Consider the following 21,912-nt stretch of genomic DNA (forward strand, 5'->3'; position numbering starts at 1 on the left):
CCTTTGCCTGATGTTTTGACTAGGTTTTGAGGAGGGAGGAGAAATAGGAGGGTTAAGGGCAAAAAGCATAGTAGAAAGCCCCTGCAGAGGTGTGAGGTCCAGGGCTGAGCACCTACCCCAAACACAGGCATGCACATAGCTGACTTGGAGCTGTGGTTCACAGCCCTCTGCACATTAGAATTCCTTGGGATAATGAAAATTACCTATACCCAGGACACACTCCAGACCAACTATGCCCAAATTTCTGAGGGTAGTACTGGGCATTAGCATTTTTCCAAAGTGGCCCAGTTGTCTTAATGTGTTAATTCACCTTAAGGTACATCAGAATCACCTAACAGAGATGTCTGGGCCATACCTTAGTACCTTAACTGAGAGTTAAATCATGTGCACAGATGAAAGACTAAAAAGTTAGCTAATAACTGCTTATAAATAAAGCAGTCATATTGAACTCTCTTAGAAAGTGAGCCTGGGCAACATAGACCCCCATCTCTAAAAAAAATTCTAAAAATGAACCAGGTATGATGGTGTGAGCCAGTAGTCCCAGCTACTCAGGAGGCTGAGGCAGGAGGATCGCTTGAACCCAGAATTTCAATGCTGTAGTGGACTATGACTGCATCACTGGGTGACAGCAAGACCCTGTCTCTAAAAATAAATAATAAAAGAGAGAAAGTGACCGAGCACTGATTCTAAGAGGAAGAAGCATTAGGGTAGTGGGGAGCTCATCAGAGTTAGATGCTACTTTTATGGGCCCTAAAGGCCAACCCTAATTGCATTTCTCCAATGTAAAGAAAGAATAGAAAACCCTGCAGAAGGGTCCATTATCCTTGAACCAATAGATGACATCTTGTCACCCTGTGGCTTCCCCAGTCTTTGATAAGAGTGCTAGGTTTAGGGTAGGGTTGTGAGATAGGATATTGGAATGGAAAAATTTGAGACAGAAAGCATCCTGACATGTACAGTGGCACAGATGGCAGTTTCCTCTTCATCCCCCACCCCTTCTTTACTACTTCTGAAGCCCAGTGTTTCAAGGGATCCACCTAAAAAACTTGACTTTCCAGTTCAATATATAGCTAGGTTTGACATGTGATTAAGTTCTGGCCAATGAAGTAGAAAGAGACTAGACTCGTGGGGATTTTAGTTCAACAGACCATTCTTCCTCACTCCTCTGTCCTGCTGTCAGGAAGCAGTTACATTGGCCATACCTTCAGCTCTGGCTCAGTCTTGGGCCACAAGGACAGCTCACCTATACCCTCAATCAAGGTAGGATCCTTTTGAACTAGAAGGATCCTGAGTCACTGGTTACTATGTGGAACCACCAAAATAGCCCCAGTTCACCTACTCCAAGACTTCTTTTAAAATGAGAAATCCTATTTTAAGCCCTTATCAATTTGGGGTATGTATCATACATGGTAGCGATTATCCTAAGTAAGGAAAAAGATTTGCAATAAGGGCAGAGAGTGTGTTTACTGTAGGTGTAGCTTCACTATGGCACTCTGGGGAATAGAGTGGGCTTGGCTCAGGTGTGTGCCTTGCAGCAAGAGTGTTCTAATCAGGAGACAAGAAATTGAAAAGGGAAATTAGGTAAATTCAGTTTCTAAATTCCATGTAAAGAGTGGCCAGGCAGGGCGTGGTGGCTCACGCCTATAATCCTAGCCCTCTGGGAGGCTGAGGTGGGAGGATCACTCAAGGTCAGGAGTTTGAAACCAGCCTGAGCAAGAACGAGACCCCGTCTCTACTAAAAATAGAAATTAATTGGCCAACTAAAAATATATAGAAAAAATTAGCCAGCCATGGTGGCACATGTGTGTAGTGTCAGCTACTCAGGAGGCTGAGGCAGAAGGATTGATTGCTTGAGCCCAGGAGTTTGAGGTTGCTGTGAGCTAGGCTGACGCCACGGCGCTCTAGCCAGGGCAACACAGACTCTGTCTCAAATAACAATAAAAATAAAGGGTGGCCAAAGGAATTATACAGACTTGTGCATAGCAAGCAGAGACAAGCAGGTCAGCTGAGACATTAGTAAAATGCGTGTGAGGTGCCAAAGTGAGGCTCCAAACCAAGATGTGGGATTGTCTGAGAAGCCAACAGGAAGACCTGCAAGGATGGAGTGAGGAGTGGGTAGGAAGGATCTGCAGAGAGTCGTTTCGAGGGAAATGCTGCTGGGTTTTGAATCTCAGCCCCCACCCCTCCCAAGGGGCAAGAGGGGACACCACCTTCCTTACCTCAAGCCTGGATAGTACTCCTTCCTAGATTCCGTGAATCTCATTGGCCAGAGGAGCCTGAGGACAACAGGCTTCTTAACTTCACTCCAAATTAAATTATCAGGAACAGGTGTGTACTTTCCCAGTTTAGAAGAGGCCAAATGCAGAAGATTCTTGATTTCCCAGTGTCCGGGAATATCTGGTTCTGAGTTAACATCAGCTTTGCTCATTGTCTGTTTTTCACATGCCCCTGCCCCTCCCCCATTTCTCTTTAGCCAAAATCCTCCAAGCCACTGTCCCCTTCTCCCCTCCCCCAGGCCCTGGCTCCTGCCCCTCTCACCACTGCCCAGATCAACCTACCTCTGCCCTGCCAGAGTGGCCTTCATTAAACCCAAACCAAAGAAACCAACAAACCTTGCTGTCACCTCCTGGCCACTGGGTCACCCCTGAGCTTAGGAGCAGGCCCAGGGACCTCGAGAAGTGAACTCAGAATGGAGGATGTGACCACCTTTTTTTGTTTGTTTTGGACCAGAAAAAAAATGCACTTGACATTCTTTTTGAGGTTAGTACTCATTGTACTTTTACCCAAAATCATGTATCTTCACTTGTGTAATCTCTACTTCGAGTTCTTTATTGTATCTTAGCCACCTTGATTCTGCTGTAATCTGTATTTCACTTTAGGAAAGACGTAAAATATTTTTAAATGTCGCCATGCTGCCTTGTTGGAAAACTGCTGAAAACAGTGCATACCCTTAATAGTGAGTAAAATTCATATTTTGCTCGGTTGTCCTTCTGCTCAGCAATGATAGAGACAAGGACAGAGAAACTGGACTTACATGCAGGCTTCCGGGGCTCCCCGGGACTGGCACTCCTCTCTGGCTCCTCTTGCCTCTCCACCCCCACCCCCACCCCCTGGTCGTGCGGGGTCTCTGCTCTGGAGGAACTGCGCGGCAGGAAGCTCCAAAGGATCTGTCCTGAAGGCTAGGCTTTGGGAGCAAAGCATTGTGTCTCCGTGCTGGAGGGCTGGTGCCTCCAGCCAGAATTCCGGGCCACAGAACAAAACCTTTAAAAATGAGGATGGCTGTCCCTGCGCAGGCTTGTGTCTGTCCTCCCCACCCCAGTCTTTCTCTCTCTTGTCCCTTGGAGTAAGAGGAGGAGGAGGAGGAAGGAGGGGAAGGAAGAGGAGGGCGGGTCCAACTTGGGCCTTCCCACCTCTCTGGGCAGCTTGAGGGGCCGCCTGCGCTAGACTGGGGCTGGGATGGCGGCACCGGGCATCACCTCCAGGGTCGCTGCTGGCGGAGGATGCCCAGCGCTTGGAGGACTCGGCCGCCTGTCCCCAGGCCCGGCGCTCGCATCTGTGCAGCATGCTGTCTGTCCCCAGGCCCCTGCACCCATGTATGTGCAGCATGCAGTTCCCAGGCCCAGCGCCCATGTCTGTGCAGCATGCTGTCTGTCCCCAGGCCCGACGCCCACGGCTCCCCACCAGCGCCTGCCACGGAACAAAACACGTAATCCAGACCTTGCTTCGAGGGGTCACGTTCTGGCACCGAGCGACCACAGCACCACGAATAAGGACAATGGGTGATGCCTGTGCAGAACGAGATGGAGCAAACTCAGGGACGGGGCGGCCAAGGAATGTCATTTCAAACAGGAACCCGGGAAGCCCTTGTGAGGAGGCCAATTTTGAGGAAAAACTCAAGGGCAGGCAGGCACAGCCTGGGACAGCTGGGCGGATCTCCAGGCAAGGGGAACGGCCAGTGAAAAGCCAGGTGCGAAAAGGGAAGGCAAGTGAAGGACGGAGGATGACATCGTGGACCTAGAGGACCCAGGGACGGTCCTACTTCCCACCCCTTGAGTCTGGGTCAGAACCCCACGTGGGCAGGGCTGGTGAGGGGAGGATGGGCTGTGTCCAGAGTCCCCACCTACCAACTGTATGAGGCGTGCCCTAGCGACCTCCCTGACCAGCCGCAAAGGCGGATAGGTGTACCCTGTCCATGCCCCGACCACAGGGAGAGGCGGGACAGGTGTGTGCCTGCCCTAGCCTACTGCTGGTCACCTGGGAAGGCAAGAAAGACAAGTGTGCAGGGCTCACTCCTTCCTACACATCCAGACCAAGTGGCTATGGAGCAGGTACTGGCCAGGTGATCTATGATGTTTATATTCGAAGCCTGTCAAAACAAATGAGAGGGAATAAGATTTATAAATCTGGTTTAGAAAATTAATTATAAGGCAGATCGAGGTGAAGAGTTTACTCACTACTAAACTCTTGGGTTCTTGTTTTTTGCAACTTTTTGTAAAGTTTAAGTTATTCTATCTCAAAAATTTATTTTATTGGCCGGGCGCGGTGGCTCAAGCCTGTAATCCTAGCACTCTGGGAGGCCGAGGCGGGTGGATTGCTCAAGGTCAGGAGTTCAAAACCAGCCTGAGCAAGAGCAAGACCCCGTCTCTACTATAAATAGAAAGAAATTAATTGGCCAACTAATATATATATATAAAATTAGCCGGGCGTGGTGGCGCATGCCTGTAGTCCCAGCTACTTGGGAGGCTGAGGCAGAAGGATTGCTCGAGCCCAGGAGTTTGAGGTTGCTGTGAGCTAGGCTGACGCCATGGCACTCACTCTAGCCTGTGCAACAAAGCGAGACTCTGTCTCAAAAAAAAAAAAAAAAAAATTTATTTTATTTATTTATTGAGACAAAGTCTCACTCTGTCACCCTGGGTTGAGTACCCTGGCATGAGCCCAGCTCACAGCAACCTCAAACTCCTGGGCTCAAGCGATCCTCCTGCTTCTTGAGTGTAGCTAGGATTACAGGCGTGAGGCATCATGCCTGGCCTCTACCTGAGAAGTTTAAAAAAATCAATTGTGCTGAGGAGTGATCACAAACAACACCCAATTCCAGGTTCTTTGGTTGTTATTGTTTTATACTGGCCCAAGTCCACAAACCTTATGGTGTGTAGAAGGGAAGAGAAGGCCATTCCTCTTCTCTGTGTTTCACCCTCTTTAGTTGACTGCACCTTCTAAGTCCTGGAGGGGTGACAATGAGATCTGTTGGTTTCTTTGGTTTGGGTTTGATGAACACCACTCTGGCAGGGGAAGGGGTGGGCAGCAGGAGCAGAGGGCAGAGGTGGATTGATCTGAGGAGGGGTGAGGCCCTGATAGGGCAGGGGAGGAGGAGAAGGCAGAGTGGCTTGGAGGATTTTGACTAAAGAGAAATGAGGGAAGCAGCAGAGGGGGTTGAAATGGACAACGAGCAAAGCTGAGAGATGTGTGTGAACCATGTTAACTGAAGTCAGCATAAGAGTCTGTGATCTTGGCCCTGTTACTGGCCTTCCCTGGGTTTCAATTTTCTATTTTATAAAATAGGGCTAAGACTAGCAATGGCTTCCCAGGGAGGCTCTAAGGGTTAATGGAGATCATGCACATAGAGTGCCCAGCTTCCCCACCCCCCTTTTTTTCTCTTAGTAGACATGAGGTCTTGCTATGTTGTCCAGGCTTCTCTTTTTAATATAAGCATTTACATGGGCACAGTGGTTTGTGCCTATAATCCAACCACAATCCAACCATAATTAGAGGCTGAGGCACAAGGACTGTTTGAGACCAGGAGTTCAAGACCAGCCTGAGCAATATAGCAAGACCCCATCTCTACAAAAAAAAATAGAAACAGTTAACCAAGCATGGTGGCACATGCCTGAATCCCAGCTACTCAGGAAGCTGAGGCAGGAGGATCACATGAGCTCAAGAGTTTGAGGCTACAGTGAGCTATGATGGTACCACTGCACTCTAGCCCAGGCAACAGAGTAAGACCCTGCCTCAAATAATAATAATAATAAGCATTTAATAATGAGCATTCTGTTGGTCCCATCAAGTCACCTGACCTAGTTCATGGTCAACAGATGTAGACATGGATGCTGCCTCTTGTAGGGAAAGTGGAAATACTTGGCAAAGGGGGTATACACATGTGACGTGAGGAATGGAGACCATCAATCATCAATATAACCTACTCCAACCCCTAATGCATTTCTTGGGGACAAGATGGCAAGGGTTTACTTTAGGAGTGTGACTCTGCAACGGAGACTTCACAGGGCAACAGTACTAGAGGATACTACTAAGTTCCCCAACAAACACTTGAAGATGAGTTAATTCTCTCAGGTTGAGAAGAAGCGACTGGTAGGAGCTGCTTTTAAAGCACATAGCCATTGGGTCTTTGGGGAAATATCAGAGATTTAGATGCTGCTTTGGTCAATCTGTAACACCAGCCCTGCCTCCCCTACAACCTTGCCAAATTAGGGCCCAGTCTCTCCTTTGTAAAGAGCAAACAAAACTGCAGAAGGTTGCTTTGTCCTTAAGACACGTGGCTGGGACTAGGTGAGATGAGAGACCTAGGGTGCAAAATTTAAGGGTGTCTCAGGGCCATGCAGGCACAGGGTCAGCACATAAACAAACCTGAACTAGCACAACTCCTTTAGCTGTGTACCTTAGGCTGTGCATGGTGGCTCAAACCTGTAATCCCAGCACTTTGGGAGGCCAAGGTAGGAGGATCACTTAAGCTCAGGAGTTCAAGACCAGCCTGAGCAAGAGTGAGACCTGTCTCTGCTAAAAATAGAAAAAAGTTAGTCAGGCATGGTTGCAGGCACCTATAGTTCCAGCTACTTGGGAGGCTGAGGCAGGAGGATCACTGGAGCCCAGAAGTGTGAGGTTGCAGTGAGCTATGATGACACCACTGCCTCTAGCCCAGGTGACAGAGTGAGACCCTGTATCAAAAAAAAAAAAAAAAAAATTGCGCGCCTTAGGTGTGCCACTCACCTCACCCCAATGTCAGCTCTATCTTTTTTTGTCTTTTTTTGTTTTGTTTTGAGACAGAGTCTCGCTTTGTTGCCCAGGCTAGAGTGAGTGCTGTGGCGTCAGCCTAGCTCACAGCAACCTCAAACTCCTGGGCTCAAGCAATCCTTCTGCCTCAGCCTCCCAAGTAGCTGGGACTACAGGCATGCACCACCATGCTGGGCTAATTTTTTTTTTCTATAATTTCTTTCTATTTTATAGTAGAGACGGGGTCTTGCTCTTGCTCAGGCTGGTTTCAAACTCCTGACCTTGAGCAATCCGCCCACCTTGGCCTCCCAGAGTGCTAGGATTACAGGCGTGAGCCACCGTACCCAGCCTAGCTCTATTTAGATAACAGAAGAAATCCTGTGACCACTCACTGCCACATCCATGTGACAGGCGGGAATTGGTTTGGGCTTGGGCATGGTATCGGTGGTGGAAGGAAGCTTGTGAAGAAAGTTGTTCATAGTATCCTGAAGGATGTCGGCGAATTGGGGAACATACGTGCTACACAGGACAAAGCCATTTAAAGGGCTTCCAGCCGGGCTTTGAAAACTAAGAATTAGTGTAGTCACAGGTATAAACCTGTGATCCCAGCTACTCTGAAGGCTGAGTCTAGAAGACTGCTTGAGCCTGAGTTCAAGGATATACTGAGCTATGATTGGGCCACTGCACTTGAGCCTGGGCAAGGGAAGGAGACCTCGGCTCTAATTAATTAATTAATAATAAAAAGCTTCTATAAATCAGTGAAAGGATTAGTAAAGTGGAAAATTTGGAAAAGGACTCATGCATACAACTCAGGCTTATGTGCCCATCCTCTTATGGAGTCTTATGGTTAAGGGAGCCAATATTAACTCCCTTCTAACATGTAAGCCAGTTTGATGGGCCTTTCTAAAACTTGCAAAGTGGCACAACTGATATGAATCATCACTTTTCACTTATCCTAGTGATAATGGACCAAAACATTTCTCTGTTGCCAGGATCCAGAAAAAGGAACATTCCTGCTCAGTTGCTGGGGAGTGTTGATTGGCACAAACTCTTCTGAGGGCAAGTGACGTTTTTTAACTTGTAAAGAAAAGGAATTTCTTTCTTATGGTTATGGAAGCTGAGAAGTCCAAGGTCAAGGGGCCATATTAGTGAGAGTCCTCTTGCTGTTGGGGACTCTCTGCAGGGTCCAGAGGCAGAGCAGGGGATCATGTGGTGAGGGGGCTACGCGTGCTAGCTCAGGTCTCTCTTCTTTTTCTTATAAAGCCAATAGTCCCACTCCTTTCTCTGGGCAATAACTCATTAACCCATTCATGAGGGCAGAGCCCTCAAGACCCAATCACCTCTTACAGGCCCCACCTCTCAATAGTGCTGTAAGGCTGGTGGCAGGGGCCCCCTCCCCTTCCTAGATGGAAAAAGAAAACGCTTAGTGACCTGACCTGCCAAGGACAAACTGCCAGGCCCCACTGAGAGGAACCACACCCAGATCTCCACCTGGATTCTCTCCTGGATTCCACAATACCTCCAGCCCCTCCTATTTCTCAACGACCTTCCAAGGTCACAATAGAGAATCCCAGCTCTTCCCGCCACAAGTCCCTAGCCCCGCCCAAAGGGTATAAAAGGCCTCAGCCCCTTCAAACTGCAGCGACTTCCGGGGCCCCTGCTCTTGGGGCCCCAGAACCTCGTCCACGAGTGTATAATAAAGCCTTGTGGCTTGGCCCCCCCTACTCTTTCTCTTTCTGTGTCTCTTTTCTTTTCGCCACCGCCGAAAAACCTTACAAGTGCCACACTGGGGACTAAGTTTCAAGATGAGTTTTGGAGAGGACAAACATTCATGCATAAGGATCAAAACAGTGACTACTCACTGTAAGCTCAGTGTAAGGTCACCTACTATTATTATAATTTAGGGAGCTGAGTTCATGGCTATCAATTTGTTGAGTTAGGTATGAAATTTAGTTCACACATGGAAGCTTGTGGGAAGGAGGGATCTCCTTATCTCCCTTCAGGAGTGAGGGCTGGCTTTCTAATTCAGTTTCTAATTCTTAGTTTCCTAAAGTAAATCTGGTCTAAGCTCTCCCCCTTAGAGGGCCTGGTAGCAAATGCAGCAAGCATAACAATTTCACACCAGTGTCTGCAGAACAGACACTGTTCTGTTCTGCCTGAAAAGCAGAAGGAACAGGGAAATCAGAAGCTGACTGTGACCTCAGCAAATGCAACATGCACTCCTTTGGCCAAGATCAAGCAACATTTTAAAGTCACATGCCCTGGCCCCTGCAATTCCATATCTATGTATATTCTACAGATGCATGTGACCATATATTAACACATACCACAATCTTTATATAAGATAATTCTCCGTAGCATTCTTTGTGATAATAAAATAGTGAAAGCCCAAATTGTCCACCAATAAGAGATTATTTAAACAAATTATATTTCCATAGGAGGGATTATTGTGCAGTTTTGAAAACAAGGGGCAGAACTTTATGTGATATGAGTGACACGAAACAAATCTTTGAGATTCATTGGTAGTCAGAATATCAAAGTTCAAACTCTTTGCAGAATATTAACAATCACAGGCAGCCCAAACATCTCAACCACTGCTCAAGGTACTTTGCACTATTTTCAACCTCATTTAGGTGATTAATTTATGAGTTTTTTTTTAAATACATTCCAATAGGCTTACTATGTATGCATGGACTTTGTTTTCCTTGAATCTTCATTTCTTATACAGTGTGCACATCTTGCTATTTCAATTAAAACCTCTTTAAAGAATTAGGACTGTACCAAGGATATATGCAGGAAAAAAATAATAAAAAAAAAGAGAATTAAAAAAAAAAGAATTAGGACTGTGTTTTTGAAGCCATAAACTAAGGGCATTCTGGTTGCCTGGGATCTTCCAGGAGTGGCCTAACTACATACAGAACAGCCCAGAGTCTGACCTGAGCAATGGAGAAGTCTTCACGTAGATCTTTCATCTAAGCATATTAGGGTGTTACAAACATACATACATCTTAAAAATCACCAATGTCAACGAAAAAAACCAAACTCTGCAAAATAATTTTAAAGAGATTTATCCTGAGCCAAATTTGAGGACCATGACCCGGAGCCACTGCCAAGAGGCCTTGGGCAAGTGGACTCACCGTGGCTGGGTTACAGTTCCGTTTTATACATTTTCAGAGAGACAGGGGTTACAGGCAAAGTCACAAATCAATACATGAGAGGCATGCATTGGTTTGGCCCAAAAAGGTGGAACATCTCCAAGCGGGAGGGCTTACAGGTTATAGGTGGGTTTAAAGATTTCTTGGCTGGCAATTGGCTGAGAGAGTTAGACTTTTTATCTAGAAGACCAGAAAGGATTTGCTTATTTTAAGATAAGGGTGTGAGCACTCTGGGAGGTCCAGACCGGAGGACATTTTAAATTTACTGCTGGCTAGGATGCTTTAAGAATGCCTTAAGATGCTTTAAATTTACGAATAGGCATTTGCTAGGACGCTTGAGTTAAGATAGGGGCTTCTTATCTTTTAGGTGATGTTAATACCATACCAGAATCAGGTTGGGAAGTAAACTACCGCTTTATTTGGTTAACAAAAGCTGCTTTGTGGGAATTTAGCATTTGTCAGCTTGACCCAGCTGGCCTCCTTTGGAAGGACTTTTTAGCAAAAGAAAAAGATCAGAGTTTAGTCCTCACCAACGAAACTTGTGAGAAAAAGTTTATCTTAAAGTTGAAATAATTTGCCCAAATTTAAGGCAGGTAAAGACTTGTAATGTGCTAACACTCAAACTCTCGAACTGAACCCCAAGCTGCCCTAAATATGCTTAAGTTAACCTGTTATTTAACCTATTCTGCAGCATTTTAGAGCCCTGGAATCTGCACATTAGAAAAACCACGTAGGAGACTGAGGCTATGTAAGAGCCCACACCCCTACTGGGCCGCCCTCTCCCCACCCGGGGACCGGGCCTGAGCCCCTCTACCGGCTGCTCTTCCGTCGCTTAGGCGCCGAGGCCCCCATGACCCGGATGACAGGTGCTAAGCGGCTCTCGGAACCCAGAGCGCCCCGCGGACAGCTCCCGCCGGCCGGACTGACCGAGGGTGCGGCTGCCCAGCCGAGTGGGAACGTTGGGGGACTGACAGCTGCTGTGCACAGGAGCAGGGTGAACCCACAACCCTAGGGTCCGCCGACCCTCAGCCGAAGACCAGGACGCCGAAGATCAAACAAACACGGGGTCACAGGTCCCCGCCTCAGAGATAATGGCGGACGCCTTTACCCTGCGACCTCTCCAGACCAATTAGAAGACTGCTGGAAGCAGCGGCGGCGCGCGCCACGTGACCGCGGCGCTCCAGCTCCGCCCTCTGTCTCCAAGGAGCCCCGGAAGGAACCACCCTGCGGCCTTGGTGGGGCGGGGCCGGACTCCAGGACAGCCAATAGGCGGCGAGGATGACGGAGCCTGAGCCGCGATCTTTGCACCCAGGAGTCCAAGCTGGGCGTGGCCCCGCCTGCTTGGCGCCGGCAGGTGGGGCTGTGGGGCGGGGCGTGCACCCAGTGGGCGGGGCGTTGGGGGTGCACGGGCCTAGGCATTCCTCCTAGTGCAGTTTAGAATTTGATACATTTCTCTACTCATGAATTGATTGGCACTTAGGTTGATTCCACACCTTTGCAATTGTGAATTGTGCACAGTAAAAGAAAGCAAAATAAAAAATCTGATACATTTCTTTCCAGTCTATTTCTATAGATTTGTTTTTAAATCAGATCAGACAATACGTAAAATACTGTAGCCGTCTTTACTCATAATATGGTAAGCATTTTCCCAAGCTATTAAACAATTTTAAAACGTTAGTTTAATGACCACATAATATTCTAGTGCATGAATATATCATGAATTATTCAGCCATCTCCTTACGGGTAAGCAGATTGTTTCTAAAGTTTTAGTAATAGAAGTGCCCTGCAGTAATTGCCCTTACGTAAAAATTGTTCACTCCTATTTACTTCATAGTTACATGGTCATTTACTATTTTTTTCCCTAACTGCCCTGAGATTGCATTTCTCCTGCAGAGTTTTGCAGCATCAAACATTATGTTTAACTTACTTTTGTCAGTTTGATATAGATAGTGATTTATCTTTGTTTCTGTAGTAGTTCATTGTCGGTGAAGTCTGCCATTCACACTCTTAAGTGAATTGTCTTTTTTCATACTCTTTGCTAGTTTTATATTGGGCTATTGGTGTTTTTTCCTAATTGATTTCCAGAGGTTCTTTGAATAAGCTTGATGTAGTTTCCACCTTAAAACCTGATAGTGTTTGTAAGTCCCTGTAGCATTTCTAAAGGGAATCAAATATACAAGTTGTGACAATCATATGCTGTTTCTTCACCTGGTCAGTCATTAAAGCTATTTTGACACCTAACTAAGGCAGTCCTTTCAGCACTAAAATGCTAGCTAATGTAATCAGAACACTGAACCCTACCTGCTCTTTTTCGGGCATTTTACTTTTATGTCTGCTTAGACCTCTGATACTTTCTAAATGTGTAACCCCTGGGAACCAGGCCGATCTGGTTCAACTTTTATGCAACAAAATTCTGAGTTGTTTTTCAGTTACCACCTGACTGCAAGCTATGTAACCTGAGCATGCTCAGATGAACCAAGCATGCAACCATGGGCAGAACCTAAGTGCTGGGACCAAAGAACACCAAATTAAGAAGCTAGCACCTCATGGCAGGATCCATCATCCAGTCATACTGAGCTCTGGCATCACCCCCATTGTATGATCCAATCAGATCACGCCTCATTACTCTTCGCCTATAAAACTTCTCCCAGCCCAAAGCTCAGGGAGACAGAGCTGAGCATTTTCCCCTGTGTCCTTGCCAATTGACTTGCAATAAAGCTTTTTTCTTTTCTCAAAAGCGAGTTCCATGGTATTGCCCTCTATGTGCACTGGGCAGCTAACCCTTGCTTATAGCAAACATTTCATGTGCTCTTGTAAACACATACATGTGATCCTTGATAGTAATCAAGTAAGACTGCAGCAGTGTTGAAACAAGGCTCTATTAGAAATTGTTTTATTAAAAGTAGTACATCATCAATTTTGACATTCCATTTTGAAGCAAAGTTCATTTAAAAGCATTTATGTCCAGATTAAATCATCCAAATTTGATGACCATGATGAGAGGATATATGTTTTTAACTCATAATACAATCTAAGCTCTTTCCAAAATAAGGTGACATTTGTTAGCATGATTCTCATTCCCTATTGTGAATTATAATATAGGCTTTTCTTGGAGACATTTGGGCTCATCCTGAAGACTGAGAACTCTTCTTTTTTAAACTAATGAGAGTTTTGATAAATAGAATATCATGCTGAAGACACAGTGGCATATGTGTATGGATCCTGGTGTATGTGTATGAATCCTTTATGTTTCAGTCCATTAGCAAGGGTGCAGAGAAATTGGAACAATTGTGCCTCCTTGGTGGAAATGTAAAATGGTGCAGCTGCTGTGGAAGGCAATTTGGTGAGTCCTCAAAAAGTTAAAGATAGAATTACCACGTGATCCAGCAATTCTACTTCTAGGTATATACCTAAGAGAACTGAAATCAGGAACTCAAACAGATACTCGTACACTAATATTTATAGGAGCATTATTTACAATAGCCCCAAAGTGGAAACAACTCAAATATCAATAAGTACATAAATAGAAAAAATGGGATATGTACATACAATGGAATATTATTCAACCTCAAAAGGGAATGAAATTCTGATACATGCTACAACATGGATGGACCTTGAAAACATTCTGATAAGTGAAATAAGCCAGATACAAAGGGACACATATTATATAATTTCATTTACATGAGGTACCTAGAGTAAGCAAATTCATAGAAATGCATAGAGACAGAAGGTATAATAGAGTTACCAGGGACTGGGGAGGGGAGAATGGGGACTTACTGTCTAATTGGTAGAGTTTCTGTTTGGGATGATGACAAATAGCTGGAGATGGATGGTGGTGAAGGTTGCACAACATTGTGAATGTATTTAATGTCACTGAACTATACACTTAGAGATGGTTAAACTGTTAAATTTTATGTTATGCATATTTTACCCCAATTAAAAAATGATTCACACTGTAGGAGATCAAGGCAGGAGGATCACTTGAGGTCAGGAGTTCAAGACCAGCCTGAGCAAGAGTGAGACCCTGTCTTTACCAAAAATAGAAAAAATTAGTGGGCGTGATAATGTATGCCTGTAGTCCCAGCAATTCAGGAGGCTGAGGCAGGAGGATTGCTTGAGCCCAGGAGTGTGAGCCTGCAGTGAGCTATGGTGGTGGCACTGCACTCTACCCAGGGCAACAGAGCAAGACCCTATCTCAAAAAAAAAAAAAAAAAAAAGATTTGGTCCAGAACTACCCTAAGATGATTTAGGAAGATCTTTAAGGTGCAGTGTCTGTAGCTTTTTAATGACAAACGACCTTTTCCAACTCCTTCATCATTAGTGCTTAGACAGAGCTCCTACCACCAATTTCCTAAATACCTCTAGGGACCTGGAAGTCGTACAGCTGTTGCCAGCAAGACTGAAAGTGTGCTGTGCATGGCTTGAGATTATTGGCAATCACAGGAAGAAGCGTGTGAACCTTTGTGACAGGTAAGGCCAGTTGAAGAAACCACTATCAGTTTACAGTTCCATTTTCAGTCAAAGCTGTCAGCATATCAAACCCAAATCTTTTGGTAAACAAGATCTAAGGGATACATATGCAATCTTGTGTCAAAAATAAGTCCTTCTGCTGGTTCAGCTTTGGCACTAACTAGGAATGCTCTGGAGAGAATATTTCAATGGTCTGCACACCCACAGTCAAGCAGAGATGCGGTCTAGTAAAACTGTACATTGGTTCAAGGTTGGAGGATGGAAAGACGTCAGGAAGTGGCATCAGTTAGTATAATGCTTTCAATGTCCATCCATGTTGTAGCATGTATCAGAATTTCAATCCCCTTTGATGTTAAATAATATTCCATTGTATTATTAACCAACCTTAAGCAGTAGTAAGCCTTGGCCTAGTCATAGAATTTTCTCAATTTTTAAACACTTAAAAACAGGCAACTCATTTATATCTGTTTTTGAGATAACCTGAGACTATGGCCCTCTCTTTCCTCTAATGGATGGGCTTCTGGAAGCCTGTGAATACTTTTAAATTGTATGCAAGGTTGCCTGTTTGTTGTTTTGTTTCGGAAAAGAAGTCCGTAATTGTCCATTAGGCTCTGACAGGGCTGTGCATAAACTTAAAAGGCTGGTGTTGATTCCTACATATGGCTACTGTGACTGTAAGCTGAATCTGAAATGATAGGACTACATGGATTCCTCCTCATGATGGCCACGACAGCCCCTTCCCCTGCCTCGTAGGCTCCACAGAACATCTGGAGTGTCACACACAGCAAGTGCCTTTAGTGCATTTCTCTGGCATTAAGGAAATGAAACAGAGGTGGATAATGAACTGAATTTGGCTAGGACAAGCAGGAAATGCTCATTTCAAATGTAGTTGTCTCCAACTTGGCCTTGTTTAGGATGGGTCAATAGGTCCCATATCCCAGATCATCATACACACGAGAGCACCAAGAGGCAAGGCTGTCAGTGAGACAGCTGAACGCCAGGCAAAGGAATCAGGAGGTTGCAGAAGATGAGAAAGCCTGGGTGTTGCATGGCACCTGTTTTGAAGTTTCCAGTGAGTACACTGAAGGCACTAGCAGCCCATCAGCCTGGGATCCTATGCAGAAGACAGATGAGTGGCCGGCCATTCTTTGATTCATTCATTCATTCGTTCATTCATTTAACAAATATTTATAGGAGCTCCATCCTGGTTAGGGAGCTCAGGTCGGCACTCCTAGGGAGGAGATAATTGAATGGAGTCTGAGGTCACATGTAGGATTTAACTGGGGGAATAGGGGATATCAGAATGGGATGTGCAAATGGCCTGTGGCTAAGGGTTGTGCAGCCACTGCTGGACCGGAGCCGTGGCCAGGGGAGTGTAGAGGTGAGAGATGCCGGTGCAGTCAGGCAGGTGAAGCCGGATCTGGCAGGCTCTTGCAAGAAGCACCATGGTACCTGCAAGCTGTCTGACAAACCACAATTCTCAGTGATCACTTTTGGATTCATGCAATGCAAAGATGTGGGACTTTTAGAATATTATCTAATCATACCCTCTCTCTAATTCCTTTTGATTTTCCACCCAATTTGTCAAGAGACTCCTTTGTTCTGCTGTAGAGGGGAGGCAGTCTGCCCTGAGCAGAGATGGCACTACTGGTATGTCGGTTTAAATCCTTGCTTTGTGCTTGCTCCCTGCTCTCTGTGCTAAATTTGTTAACCTCCCTGTACCTCAGTTTTGTCAGCTGTAAAATGGAGATAATAATACTACCACCTCTTAGAGTTTTGTGAGAAGAAATGAGTAATGTGCTCCGAATGGTGCCTCACCCATTGTGAGCACGAAACACCTTTTTGTTCTTATTTACATTATAAATTATAATTAACACAAGACTGGGAACTAGTTTGGAGGAAGTTGCAGGGAGGTGGTGTGTCTGCAGGAGGAAGGGGGCGGTGTTAGATGCAGAGAGGAACAGGAGCAGTCCTAAATTCCAGAAAGAGTCAATTCTTAGCACATGTGTCTGGGAAAAACCCCATCCTCTAGGAACGCAGATAGCATCACGACAGCTTCCTGAGAAAAGGGACTGAGAAAGTGACTGCCCGATGAACTTCAGGGTACATCCAGGGCAGGAAGAGGAGAGAGGAAGAGGCAACAGGTGTGGGTGAGAAATGAGAGAGCTTATTTGAGCAGGACGGAATTGTTCTGAAATGATCAGAGGTCAACCATATTTCTTAACTGCACCAAAGGGAGTAGAGATTATATTAATATATGGGTTTTTCTGGATCAGAAGCTAGCAATTAGGGCAGGGGACAGTTGGCCAAACTTGCCTATCCTTCACTATGGACAGTGGCTGACCCTCTTTTCTAGCATCTCTGACTTCTGTTTATAACCAGTGAGGGAAGGTGTGTGCAGGTCACCTGTCATGGTGGCACAGTGGCTCTGGCAGGGCCCAGTAGAAGATGCAAAGCAGTAATGAGGAAATTGTGGCTGTGCTGAGCAAGTGACTTGTGCAAGGGGACACAAGACTGTGGGGAAAAGCACTGCTTCAAGTAGGTCTGGGCTGCACATGTCCATGCTCTTTTCCACAACACCACACTGCACCCACAAGGGCGGCTTCTTTTTGCTTTTAATTGATTTGAGAACTTATATCCCTGAAAAAGAGAGCTAAATTATGGTCGTTAACATTATTTTCAATTGCTCCTATTCTTCTGGTTATTTCTTTTTGGCCCCTCACTGACAGAATGGAGAAATAGAAACTCCTCCTGAGGCTGGAAGCTGCTGTCTGCAGGCTTCTGAGTGTCACGCCTCCTGTGTAAGCTGGGCCCGTTGGGCCCTGGCCGAGTGGGCTGTTCACCTGGGTCCACAAAGCATCTTGGTTGCTTCAAGCATTACTTTAAGGGGCCTTTGTCTCAGAGATGAGATGTCAGGCATTCAGAAATACGCTATCGTTGTAGATGACATTCACACAAAGGAATGTACCTCGTTTCTGGAATTTGTCTACATTGCAGAAATTTAGACTGAACCAGAAAAATTGCACTGAATGACACAGGTATCTCGGAGACGTGAGGGCAAGGATCACAGGACATTTGTGAAGACATGCAGGAAGGATGCCAGGCTGAGGTTTGAGCCTGGCTTTGCAGCATCAGGTATGTGAAAGTAGTACAGCCTCATCGGGCTCGGGGCCAGGGATGGAAAAAGTAGCCTGAGAGATTCTTCACCAAGTGTAATGTCTCCAGTGAAAACTGTGGGATGCATGCAAGTACAGAGCTTGCCTGCAGGGAGCCAGCTCTTGGCTGGGTGTCTAACACGCACAGACCTGAATGGCACAGTGGAACCCAGTATAAAAACAGGAGTGGAGGCAGGCAGGAGCTACCCCACAGAAAGCATCCACTCAGACACATTGCAGAGTTGCCTTTTCCTTTGGGGAAAGCCTGTTTAAGTCTCCTAACTGAACTCTCAGGTTGGGATGAAGACACCAGCGCCCTCTTGGGCGCTTACCGCACCAGCAAGAACATTAACAGGAAAACACAAGTGTGAGGGGAGGCTGGAGGTCCTCTCAACTCTCACCAGGGAGAATGCCCATGGGATCAAGGTCCTCCTTGGCCCAGAGCTCTGACAAGATGGTGTCAAAGTGTCCTGTCTTCCAGGTGCATGAAAATAAAACTCCCCCAGGCAGGTCCTTCCTGTGACACAGTATGGTCTATTTGAACCCACACCAGTGAGAAGCCCATGTTTGTAGCTATTGTCCTGCCAGTTTTGCAAAGTGATCTGCCTACAATAGTGAAGTAGGGGACAGCACTAGGTGTTGGGGGTGGAGGGTAGGGAAAGAGAAAAATGGAGAGGGAGAGTTTTAAGAAGGATTTGTCCTATGCAATTTGGATTCAGTCAAGAAGAGGCTACACTCAAGAATCCAGAAGGCCACATGTGGCCCCAAGGCCACAGGTTCCCGACCCCTGGTTGGCTTACTGCTGGAATCACTTAGTGAAGAACCACCAAAAGAGATACAACATTTAAATGGCAGATAAAAAATATTCGTTCAATCATCAGAGAGCTGATACTTATGATTTTAGAATATGCCTACTGGATTCATCTATTTTTGAACATTACTGTCAGTAAGTCAATGAATTAACTAATATTACATTTATTTTTGAGAAGTTGAGCTTGTACCATTCACTTGAAAACAGAAAATAAATCTCATTTTAGTAAAAATTTTATTAAAATTTCTATATTGTAGAATAAGTTCAGTAAAAAGAAAACCTATTCCATTTATAACAATATTTGAATGCAATATAATGCACTCATATGAGAAAATTTGACATTAATTTCAAAATGTGTTGGCTTGGGAAATTTTGGGCGTAAGAATTGGCCGCATAGATTTAATAGGATTTCTGTCCTGAGAGTCTTTCGTAGTGCAAAGAATTTTCAGATAGGATCGAAAAGTGACAGTTAAAACGGGAATCGCAAAGAGAACAGAACAAGGTGAATATGTATAGAGGATATGGGCTAAAGGAGCTTGCCCTGGAGTAAGGCAAGAGACTAGAAAAATGGAGGGGGAAAATTCCAGTTCATTAGTGGGAATTTTTATTTTTCTCTGTTATTCATACTTTATTATTTCTAAAAAGCAGCCTGCTACTTCTCAGTATTTCTGCTGCTAAATTTATGGCTGCCTATATACTTTTACCTGTTGACTCTCTTCATAAATTCTAGGTGGGGATCACATATTTCCTTGTATGCTTCTTAGAAAACTATAACCAGTCCTCCCTGGTCTGTCTCTGGATAATCTTCATGTCTCCTTGGATCTGATGTTCTGCAATTTCATTTGTTTTATCTAGATGTGAATTTACTTTTATTTATGTCTCAAATCTGAGAATTTTTATCTTTGTTCAATTCTGCAAAATCAGCCATGTTTGAACATTGCCACTCAGTCTCTGGTTTTTCTTCTTAAATTATGCATATATTAGACTTTTTTATTCTCGCCTACATCTTTCTCAAACTTTCATAATTTTTCCATCCCAACACATCAGTGGAGCTTTTAATGTCTGTGAATATATTTTAATTTTCAGAAGTTTTAATTTAGTCCTTTTTCATCTCTGTTTGCTTTTTCTTCTTATTCTAGTAGGGTTAAATCTTTTTAAGTAATTAAAAAATACTTATTTTATACTCTCTTTAGAGTTTTAGTATCTGAGGTTCTTATAAGTCTAACCTACCTTTCCATTCATTCATGGAAGCCTATTCTTCTTGTGTTTTGGAATTTTGGGTGGTCAGTTCATCTATGAAAAACTGAACCCTCCGAAACCTGAGCTGGAGTGTGCCCCTCCCTCCAGAACACTTTTACATTTGCTTCTATGGGAGCCCCTGGGGTATTTCTGGCCAGAGACCAGCTTTTATGTTAATGTTCGCCATCATAAAACTAGAAAAAAAATAGAGTATTATAAAACTTCTGGAGAGAGAAGTATTTTCTGAGCTTAGAATCAACAGAAGAGCCAGGCGCGGTGGCTCACACCTGTAATCCTAGCACTCTGGGAGGCTGAGGTGGGCGGATTGCTCGAGGTCAGGAGTTTGAAACCAGCCTGAGCAAGAGCGAGACCCCGTCTCTACTATAAAATTAGAAAGAAATTAACTGGCCAACTAATATATATATAGAAACAATTAGCCGGGCATGGTGGCGCATGCCTGTAGTCCCAGCTACTCGGGAGGCTGAGGCAGGAGGATTGCTTGAGCCCAGGAGTTTGAGGTTGCTGTGAGCTAGGCTGAAGCCACGGCACTCACTCTAGCCTGGGCAACAAAGTGAGACTCTGTCTCAAAAAAAAAAAAAAAAGAATCAACAGAAGAAACACAAAAGACTGATTAGTCATCAAAAACTTAAAAAATTTTTCTATGTCAAAAGAAAAAATACATACAATAATTAAGATAGTGTGGTACTGACATTAAGGACAGGCATGTAGATCAATTAAATAGAATTTGAGAGTCCAGAAATAAATCCTTATATTTAAGGTCAAATAACTTTTATAGAAGGGTGCCAAAACAGTTTAAAGGAGAAAGAACAGTCTTTTCAAAAAATGGTGCTGGAGCAACTGGTTCACCACATGCAAAAAAAATAAGTGGGACTATCTCAGACCATACAGAAAAAGTGGGACTACCTCAGACCATACAGAAAAAAATAACTCAGAATGGATGGCTCAAAGACCCAAATATATGAGCTAAAACTATAAAACTTTTAGAAGAAAGCATCTTCATAACCTAGAAGCACATCATCATAACCTTGATTTACACAATGGTTTCTTAAATATGACACCACAAGCAACAAAAAATAAATTGGACTTCATCAAAATTAAAAAAAATCTTATGCTTCAAAGGACAAGGTTGTCTTTTCACAAATGAAAGTGAAAAAACAACTACAGAATTATAGAAAATATTTACAAATCAAGTATCTGATAAGGGACTAGAATATAAAAAATTATAAAAAATAGAATATAAAATCTAAAATATAAAGAATATAAAAACTTACAAATAATAAAAAGACAACATAATTTAAAAATGGGCAAAAGATCTGAATATAAATTTCTTCAAAAGAAACACAAACGGCCAAACACTGAAATAAATAAGGATCCAGATCACCTTTTTGTATTCTAAAACAAAATCATAATGTAAAAAAGTTTCTGGGCCTGCTAGAGCCTCAGGCGAAAACGGTATTAGTTCCAATTTCCTGAAATCATGGAATACAGATATGAAGAGTCTGCCTAAGCAAAGATGACTATCACTTCAATTTTCAACTATTTATTGAGCACCTACTATGTGCTGGCTCCTTTGGGGAAATATAATTAAAGAAACAATCTCCCAATCCAGAAATCCTCTCAACGGAGGTAGTAAAGAAAGAACTTTAAACTTTTTTTTTTTTTTTTTTTTTTTTTTTGAGACAGAGTCTCACTTTGTTGCCCAGGCTAGAGTGAGTGCCGTGGAGTCAGCCTAGCTCACAGCAACCTCAAACTCCTGGGCTCGAGTGATCCTTCTGCCTCAGCCTCCCAGGTAGCTGGGACTACAGGCATGCGCCACCATGCCCGGCTAATTTTATATATATATATCAGTTGGCCAATTAATTTCTTTCTATTTATAGTAGAGACGGGGTCTCGCTCTTGCTCAGGCTGGTTTTGAACTCCTGACCTTGAGCAATCCGCCCGCCTCGGCCTCCCAAGAGCTAGGATTACAGGCGTGAGCCACAGCGCCCGGCCAGAACTTTAAACTTTTTAAACTTTTTTTTTTTTGGTCTGTTTTGTTTTTATTGGAGATGGGGTCTTG

The 21,912-nt window shown here is 44.4% G+C and overlaps 1 long non-coding RNA gene across 1 annotated transcript; it reads right to left on the reverse strand.

The window, feature by feature from the left end:
* Positions 1-3,646: 3,646 nt before the first annotated feature.
* Positions 3,647-11,352, reverse strand: LOC142861062 (uncharacterized). Its single transcript, XR_012912421.1, has 4 exons — positions 10,972-11,352; positions 5,140-5,220; positions 4,255-4,366; positions 3,647-3,786 (listed from the first exon to the last, which is right to left on the reverse strand). It is a non-coding gene; the product is annotated as an uncharacterized LOC142861062 (long non-coding RNA).
* Positions 11,353-21,912: the final 10,560 nt, after the last annotated feature.

The sequence above is a fragment of the Microcebus murinus genome, chromosome 16 (genome assembly GCF_040939455.1).
Source record: "Microcebus murinus isolate Inina chromosome 16, M.murinus_Inina_mat1.0, whole genome shotgun sequence".
In the NCBI taxonomy this organism is placed as follows: domain Eukaryota; kingdom Metazoa; phylum Chordata; class Mammalia; order Primates; family Cheirogaleidae; genus Microcebus; species Microcebus murinus.